This window comes from Trachemys scripta, chromosome 7 (assembly GCF_013100865.1).
Source record: "Trachemys scripta elegans isolate TJP31775 chromosome 7, CAS_Tse_1.0, whole genome shotgun sequence".
NCBI lineage: Eukaryota > Metazoa > Chordata > Testudines > Emydidae > Trachemys > Trachemys scripta.
The window spans coordinates 123,415,642-123,425,276 of record NC_048304.1 but is presented as its reverse complement, the minus strand read 5'-3'; positions in this window follow the sequence as shown (position 1 = coordinate 123,425,276).

The window sequence follows — 9,635 nt, the reverse complement described above, 5'->3', positions numbered from 1 at the left end:
TTGAGCTGGGCTCTGAGACTCGGGCCATGTCTACACTAGAGCTCTTAACAGCGGCACAGCTGCACCGCTGCAGCTGTAAGACCTCCCCTGTAGACGCTCCATGCTAGTGTCAACGTCGCCTCGGTGCTGCGGGCTTGTAGCCGTACCCATAGAGATGGGTCTGTTCATTCCCCATCCTGCAATGCCTCTGCACAGACTCCCCCCAAGACCCAGTTGTATCGGCCCCTTCTTGCTGCCATATCACATTGCAAACTTGGGTTCAACTTGCTGTCTGCTACCACCCCTAGGTCTCGTTCAGGATCTCTGCGTCCCACTTTACCTGCCTACTAAATAGCTGAACGTCAGATTATTGTGCATTTACCCTAAAGGGGTCGGACTAGATGACCTGGAGAGGTACCTTCCAGTCCTACTTCTCTGTGGTTCTAGAGGGAATCTTGTTTCTTTCAGTACCTGGCCATGTTTCCAGTCTCTCTGGAGCTCTTAGTAGCCTCTCTTTGTCCTCAGTGGCATTTGCAGCTCCTCCCTGTTTAATATCAGTTGCTAGTTTCATTCCTAGGTTTACTTCCTCGTCCCAATTATTTAATCAAATCCAACCCAGCCCAGATCCCTGCTGCACCTAGACCCCACCCTTCGTTCCAGGCACTGGAAGTCAACTCACAGATCATAAACAAAGGCTCGGTTTGATTACCATGTTCATAGCCAAATTCAGTTGAATTAATCTCACCTGTAAGACTGAGATACTGTATCAAGTGCCAGGTACAGAATGCCATGGGCTCATGGAAATGTAGGGACCTCAAGAGACCATCTAATCCATCCCTTCCTGCCTGTCCTAGACCTAGACCATCCTCGCAGGCATTCGTTGAACCTGTTCTCCAAGGATGGGGATTCCATAACCGCCCTGTTCCAATGCTTAACGAGCCTCAGATCACCCGCTTCCCCCTCAGCTAGCAGTCTTGTGAATCCTATCGGAGGGAACGGCCAGGTTTGGCTGGCAGCTGACGACTGCTCTAAAGGTTCCTCTCCTTTGTCAAACCCTGCTGTTCCTTTCTGGACCCTTATGGCTATTTCCCCCGTTGGTTTACAGGCGATGGGAGTTACAGCTCTGGGAGCAGCCCTGCTGTGGTGTATTTACTACGCAGGCATTACAGGAGCACTGGGATGGCCCTTCAGAATGGGGCTCTTCCTAACGCTAAACAATCCAACCGCAGCTGTTCCTTAGCGGGAGTTTTCTGCATCTCCTGCAAGCACCAGGCAGCTAGTGGCAGTGCCCTGCTCTCAGAGGATGGGCAGAGTTGGCATTTGTGATAGCACGCTTGGCCAAAGCCCACATTTAAAAATTCTGCAGGCTGCTGTGGACGCAGGAGAATTGCAGTTCTGCCTCTCCGGGCTGCTGGTGCCGTTTCAATTAGAATCAGCAAACATCTGGACTCTAGACGGATCGGTTATTTCTCTGGTTCGGTTCTAGACATGGAGTCCTGACCGCTCTTCACTGGTATTTAAGATCCTAGAGTCCAGCCATCACCACGAGTGAGGGAGACCGACCAACGCTCAATTGTTATGGGGCTGTTCAACTGCAGGAAGGCGTCACACACCCTGCTGCCCTCCAGACCCGGCAAAGCAACTGTTCTTTGCCAGCCACCTCGTGGCAAGGCTGGTCCATTGCCCCCGGCCTAACCAGCAGCATTGTCTCCATCACGCCGAGTTCTCAGATCCTGGCGCCGGGCGCCTTTGGCCTCACGCAAACGAGATTTGCTCTTTACTGGTTCTTGCAACTGGTTAGCATCCCCCGAATGGATTCCTGAGCCAGTGCCGAGCTCAGTGCCAGGGTGCCCCCCGCTGCTGGAGGTGCCATAGATCTGAGATCTCCAGCCACGAGATCATTGGAGAGCCCGCAGCATTTTTCAGGAGAGTAAGGATGTTAGCCACAGAGGATGTTAGTCCTATTCTCCTGGGTGGCTGCATTCTGGCTCCCGAAATTCCCCTCCATTTCAAGGGCAGATTAGCATTTCCTGTTGAGCTAGACTGAGTGTACCTGCCTTCCCTCCCACTCCACTGGAAGCCAGGAAGTACGACACCTACACACTACAGGCTGATGCAAGGGCTTAGAGATTCAGCTAAAGAATCAAACATGAACAGGGTCAAACTGGAATGACCAAGTCCCGGCTGTTAGTCTCAATACAGGAATCAGCGGGCGATAGTCTCTGGCCTGTGCTGTGCAGTAGGTCAGGATAGATTATCATAATGATCCCTTCTGGTCTGAAAAATCTTCTCTCCATCTGGCTGGTATAACTTGCTCCATGTCTGACCCATCCAGGTAGAAAGAGGAGCTGGCAAATGTGTAGATTGCTGGGCTGATTATCCCCATTAGCCAGGCCACAGTGAGGGAGAAGTAAAAATAATAAAATAAAAGTCCTCTCCCCCCTCTGTGAAATCCTCCCTTGGCATTTCCTAGCTCACAGTAAATATCCCGGAATGGGACGCCAGTCACCAGAAGCGGTGTTGCATTTCACTGCATTTGCAATGTCACCGGGCGACGCAGGCTAGGACACCATCAGTGAAATAAGAAATACTTCTTCTTTTTTTTTTTTAATCTTGACGACATGAGACACTTTTCTGGGCTAAGAATGCCTGTGTCTGGCTGGTGGGGAAGTTAGCACAGAAATTTGGACTTCACCTCAATCATCATTTGTTCTAAGCAGCTGTTTAAAGCAGAGTGCAATTTTCTACCCCAGCGGTGGCTGCATTTTAGTAATGGGAGAATCCATTCCTCTCGAATGTGCACAGTGCTTTGGGATAACGGACGCTCTTGGAGGGCGCCCCAAGCAGTATGGATCTGGAAGGGGATCTCAGTGTGAAGCAGCCACCGAGCCACCAGAGACTCTCCTTGATCGGCAAAGCGTCTGCCTCTGGATCCACATCTGTTCTCTTTAGATCAGCTCCCAGTCCATGGCTCGAACCCCATTGCACCACATAGCCTGATGCAGCTTGGCTCATGCCAGCCGGACGGGTATCCGTGCCAGGCATCCTCTGCGCTGCAGCACCTTAGCACTTGGCCCAGATTCACAGGGCCTCATTAGAACCTCCGCCTGGCAATTGGGAACAGCCCTGGTGAAGGCTCCAGGGCTGGGGCGGGAGTCCAACCTGACTCGGGTCATTTCCCTGGAGTGTGCAGATTTCCTTTGCTTTTGCACCAGTTGTGCCGATTCAGCTGGTAGCACAGCCCATCCCCAGCAAGGTGGGGGAGCTGCTATGCCTTTTCCACCAAGGTTATTCAGTTTAATGAGGAAGAAGTTTTGTGCAATTCCTCCCCCCTCTTATCACGTGGCTGACCTCTCCCCCTCATCCGCAGATTACACAGTGACCCAGCCACGTGACTAGTTCGAGGCAAAGGTAAACACACGAGAGATTGCAGCCTCCTATGTCAGACAGGTGGCATTCAGCTCCCCCATTGAATCACCTTATTGGGTGAGCAGAGTTCAAGGAAAGCGTGTTGCAATCAGAGCAGGGGCCCAGCCGGCATTGCATAAAAGGCGTCCTGGTTTGTTACACGGGATGCTTGAGCCTTGTTCACAAAACCACGGCACAGACACAGACTCCAAAGGAAACGGCATTCTCATAAGACACTCTGCCACGCAGATAGAGCCAGGTGAGCGAACCCCAGGTCCCACAAGGCGCTGAGCACACAGCGACATCAGTGGGGGCCAATTGCACTCAGCCCCTTGTTGGGTTGGTCCCCTGATCACTTTTCCAACTGGCACATTGTAGAAGAGCCGAAAATGTAGTTGGGCTCGTAACCGGAGTGCTGAGTGGTGCAGCAAAGGAAACCCAGGCCAGGTCTGACCAAGTAGGAAAGGCAGGGCAGGAGACTAGCTATGCTGTAACAATGCCATTACACTGAAATAAACCATTCACATGAGTTTAATCAACAGCTTTGTAAGTTCCCCAGCCTTCGGAGCCATTTTCCTCTTCTCCAAAAGGCCCTCTGAAGCCAAAGGCGGTTTAGGGCTTGGGACACACAGATGAGCAGTTCTGAATCTAGCCAGTAGAGGGCAGTGGTGAGCCTACTCAGTGTCCATTACCAAACTGATTCAGTAGCCAGCGGAGACCCTTTCACTGCGCAGTTTTGTGTGGACAGCATTTCTGAGTACTAGGAAGAGCTCTCCCCCCAAGACATGATTCCTCTGTCTCGTTTACTCAGACTGTAAGCTCTTAAGGGTAGGAACTAACTCTTACCAGGAGTCTGGCCGGTGCCTGGCACTCTAGGTCCCCCGTCTCAGCTGAGGTTCCTAGATGCCGGTGCCAATAACAGCTGATGGACTGAGCCAGCCCAGTGACATGTCATGTCAGGGGCTCTGCGGCCTTCCATCCCCAGCCCTACCGGTCAGTATAATGATGAAAATCAACACTTGCTCCAGAAACCACTAACCACAAGATTCTGCTCTCTAGGCAACTGCCTGTGGTCATCATCCTCTGACTCTCAGAGGCGGGGGCGCCCGGCTCTCCTCCGGAGCCCACTGATTGTCTGTGACTCAGGGGTAGGTAATTACAGACTCCTGCTCTCTAAGCCAAACCTTAGCGCCTCTGCAAATCTCCCCTTTAGTTAAAGCCTCTGCAGAAGAGGCAAAGGGCAGTTGATCGCCATGGAAACAGCAGCATCTTCCAGGGGGTCGGGTTTAAAGCCACATAGATCTTAACCATGGATTTAAACAAGCATTTCTTTACTCTCACTTAGACCTGACGCTGCTCCTTTCACGTCAAGGAGAGTTTTGCCTTTTATTTCAGTGAGGGCAGAACTGAGGCCTCAAGAAGCAGGATTCGATATAGATAATCTATGAACGTACATTTAGCAGGAAAGGGGGGCTTACTGCTCTGAGCCTGAGGGCCGATCATAGGTTTGATCTCCAGGAATGGTGGCTTACCCGTTAATTCCCCAAGGTGAGGCTTTAACCCCACTTTCACCTGTTTGCAGCGCATTATGGCCCAGATCCTCTACCTCCCATTCCTGCCAGAGCCAGGAATCAAGCCCACACCTCCTGCGTCCCAGTCCAGTGCTGCCTCTTCATCATTCCTCTAGCCTGTTATTTGTCAACACATAACCGCCAGGATCTTCATTCATTTGATAAGAGAGTTTCCCCCCACAATGCAGCCAGTAGTCAGACCATGCAAAAAGAAAAAATAAATCACGGGACTAACTCGTGGTTATATTCCAAGGCTGGCATTCTGCTGTGGCAGGCATGGGCAATGCAGATCAATTCAGCAACCCAGTGTGATTGTGCCAAGGGGGTCCCCAGGAGAACAGAGGGCATGGTTAACTCCTGTCCACATGCAGAGCCTGCTGTCTGTCGAAGCCCTGGATTTATCCCTCACTTAGGCTCACGCATCATCCAAACTGTTCTTCCATCTTGTAGGAGGTGACTTTGTTCCACTGCATCGTTCATCATCGCCTGGCGATGGAGATAGAGCCACTGATATGTGCAAGCCCTCCTGGACTCACTCCGGCAGTGATACTAGACTGGTCAGTTTCATTCTCTGTCTCTGGTCAGTTTCACATTCTGGTTCTCCTGCCTTAGACTAACCCAGGGTCAGCAACCTTTCAGAAGTGGTGTGCCGAGTCTTCATTTATTCACTCTGATTTAAGGTTTTGCGTGCCGGTAATACATTTTAACCATTTTAGAAAGTCTCTTTCTAGAAGTCTATAATATATAACTAAACTATTGTTGTATGTAAAGTAAATAAGGTTTCAAAATGTTTAAGAAGCTTCATTTACAATTAAATTAAAATGCAGAGCCTCCCGAACCGGTGGCCAGGACCTGGGCAGTGTGAGTGCCACTGAAAATCAGCTTGCGTGTCGCCTTCGGCACACGTGCCATAGGTTGCCTACCCCTGGAGTTGTATTTGGATTGCAAAGGCTGCTGAGGAAGTTTGTTACATTAAAATAAAAAACCCCACAGAAACAAAACCCAGTCCCAACTGGGCCAGATATCTGGATATTTCAAAGGCCAATCCCTTTGCTTGGAGATCTCATCCTCATCCAGTCTCCATCAAGGTGCCTTCCAGTCCTACTTCTCCTGCCAACAAAAAACTTCCACCCCCAACAAGCTGCATTTGCATTGTCAGCAGGAGAACGCTCCTGCAGACAATGCGCTGTTCACACTGGCACTTGTCATGGCAAAACTTTTGTCTTTCAGTGGGGGGGTTGGATTTTAACATCTCTGAAAGACAAAAGTTTTGTTGTTCAATTGCAAGTGCAGATATAACCTGAGAGTGGTATTGTTAGGGTGAGAGCCAAGTGCTACTGGTGGATTGTGGGTATGTAACATATGTAAATGAGGTGCTCTATAGCCATGCTTTTCCCTCTCCACCAACAGAGGGAGCCAGGTGCTCTTTCCACTCTGAAGTGTTTGGCTACAGGCTTCCGCATGCACAGAGGGCCCTGCAGGACGGGGCCCGAGCTGCTTAACTCCTACCCTCCTCTGGTTGCAGGTTCTGATTCAACTGGGGAAAGATGGAAGTGGCAGACCCAACCCCTGTGCTTCCCAGCAGGCAAAGGGTTAACTCTCTGTTCAGCTTTCCCAGGAGGTGGGGCCCTGGAAGGAAAGGCAAGGAGCTAGCCATCTGGTAGCCAGCCGGGAGCAGAGCCAGGGAGTTGGTAGAGTTACTGGAAGGCCAGGCTCTTTGCATCATTCATTCTATGTTCAAATACCAGGAGGTTTGACCAGCCAAGGCTAGTTCATTGCCCATTCCACAGCTTCATCTCCTCTGTCCATACCAGAAGCCTCACGACCGTGCTCCCTAGCTTGGCTGGCAAGTCTGCACCGGCCTGCACATCCTCCCTGACGTGAGTTTGCTGCAATAAAAGTTCCTCCTGGCCTGTCAAGACATGAAGACCAGACAGAACCTGAAAGCAGCGTTCCTGCTCGTTAGACGTGAAACCAGACCCTGCTTTTTAAGAGTAAAATAGGACAGATGGAAAATCAGGGATTTCTCCTGCAAACACAGACTGGCACTGGGGAGAGGAGGCACATATTATGTTGATATCTAAGTGCCCGAGCACTGGTACAGAAAAAGCTCCTGACAAGTCACAAAGGGGTTTCTTCTCTCGGTGGATGCAGATCAGTGTGTGTTATTACTCTTGTGATAGACCCAGGCCAGTTGGGAACAGCAGAGTAGCAGAAGGGAGATATACTGGCCACTGGATAAGTAGTTTTCTGTTCCCTGAGTGATCCGGAATCCGGAAGAGATACTAGAGGTTCTGGTCATTGACCAATACATGAGGGGACTACCACCAGACCTTCGTGCCTGGGTAAGCCAGAACGAACCTTGCACCTACGACGAGGTCGTCACATTGGTAGAGAGGCGAAGGACGGCGAGGGAGCTGACCCGACCAGTTAAGGAAGAGGCACCCCGGGTTAAATTAGCAGCACCAAGCCCCAAAGCTCGGGTGACTGGGCCACCAAGAGGGCTCAGGTGGAAAAAGAGAGGGGCTGAAGGCCCACTAGAGGCCACAAAGAGTCGGAGCACTGAGGGAGAAGAGGATTGTGATGTTAGACTGCCCAAACCAAGAGACCGGGGAACGCCTAGGGCTCCATACAGATGTTATGCCTGCGGGGAGTGGGGACACATAGCTGCACAGTGTCCCAATGCTGAGGAGCCTATGCAGTGTAACCTGGGGAACTGGGCAGATCTGTGCTCCCTAATCCACCTTGTGGGGGTCTCACTAACCCCACATATGTACACCAGATCAGTGAAACTAATTGGGGTAGAGACCACAGCACTGGTTGATTCAGGGAGTGCTATCACGCTTATCTCAGGGAAGCTCGTGAAGCGTAGTCAGCTGCTGCAGGCTAAACGTATGGGGATAACCTGCATCCATGGGACAGTTGGTTACTACCCCACCATCCCAGTAAAAATCGAGATTCAGGGGAACACTACTGAGGTAGCAGCAGGTGTAGTCCCTAAACTCCCATACCCGGTGCTCATAGGGAGGGACTTCCCAGGGTTTGGAGACTTACTCCTGGTAAGGGGATTGGAGAAAGGGGGAAACCCTGAAGTTAGTGAGGCATCCACAGTAGACTGTCAACCCCCAATCTTCTCTGAAATATCCCCAGATTTGTTCTCCACTCCCAGAGAGGATAGAAAGACAAAAAGGGAAAGGAGGGCAGCTAAGGCCTTGGGAACCCAAATACTGACCCAAAGCAGAGAGTCGCTCTCGTAGGTAGGCGGACCCGAGCAGCTGAAAAGGAGGCCACCCAGGAGGGAGAAGCACCCGAGTCTGACCCCCACCCTAACACTTCTGAACCAGTAGAGGCAACAGAGACTGGCCCCCTAGATCTCGGGCAGATTAGCCAAGGGAGAGGAAATTTTGGACGGGACCAGGCAGAAGACCCAAGGTACGACAACATTAGGAAGGAGGTGACTGAAATAGATGGGGTCCCCGTGGAAAGGAAAACCCAGGGACCAGGACCCTACTTCATATTGAAGAAGGATCTCTTATACCGGGTTGCACCAGTACAGGGGCAGAAGGTACAGCAGATCCTAGTACCTCAAAAACACCAGAACGCTGTATGAAGTCTTGCCCATAGTCATCTTTCTGGGGGACATTTGGGGGTAGAGAAGACCCTGGCCAGGGTCCTACGATGGTTCTTCTGGCCTGGAGTACATGAAGAAGTGCGGAGGTACTGTGCGTCCTGCCCGGAGTGTCAGCTGCACAGTCCCCGTCCCCACTTGAGGGCACCTTTAGTACCCCTTCCCATCACAGAAGTCCCCTTCGAGCAAATAGCCATGGACCTAGTGGGACCCCTGGAGAAGACAGCCCGGGGCCACCAATATATACTTGTCATTCTGGATTATGCTACTCACTACCCAGAAGCCGTCCCCCTGCAAAACACGGCCTCTAAAACGATAGCTAAGGAGTTGGTGGGGATCTTTGCCTGAGTGGGGCTACCAAAGGAGATATTAACAGACCAAGGAACCCCATTTATGTCGAAGCTAATGAAAGACCTCTGTACGCTGCTCCATATACATACCCTGAGAACTTCAGTCTATCATCCGCAGACTGATGGGTTGGTAGAAAGGTTTAACCGAACCTATGATAAGGAAGGTGGTAAGTCGGGACGGGAAGGACTGGGACACCGTACTACCTTACCTTATGTTCGCTCTCTGGGAGGTACCTCAGGCCTCAACTGGGTTTTCCCCCTTCGAGTTATTATATGGGTGTCACCCCCGAGGCATCCTGGACATAGCCAAGGACATTTGGGAGGAGAAACCCAGTGAGGGGAAGAACATAATAAAGCATGTGCTACAGAGGAGGGACCGGATAGCCTAGGTCACTCCCATAGTGAGGGAGCACCTAGAAAAGGCCCAAGAGGTCCAGCAAACCTACTACAATCATCAAGCCAAGGTTCGTCAGTTTCAGCCCGGTGACCGAGTAATGGTACTGGTACCCACGGCCAAAAGTAAGCTGTTGGCCCAGTGGCAAGGGCCCTATGAAATAGTTGAACCCGTAGGGGAAGTAAATTACAAGGTGCGACAACTGGGACGTCGAAAACTAGAACAGATATATCATGTCAACCTTCTGAAACCCTGGCATACCCGAGAAGCGTGCACAGTGGTTCGGGAAGACCTACACCCAGGGA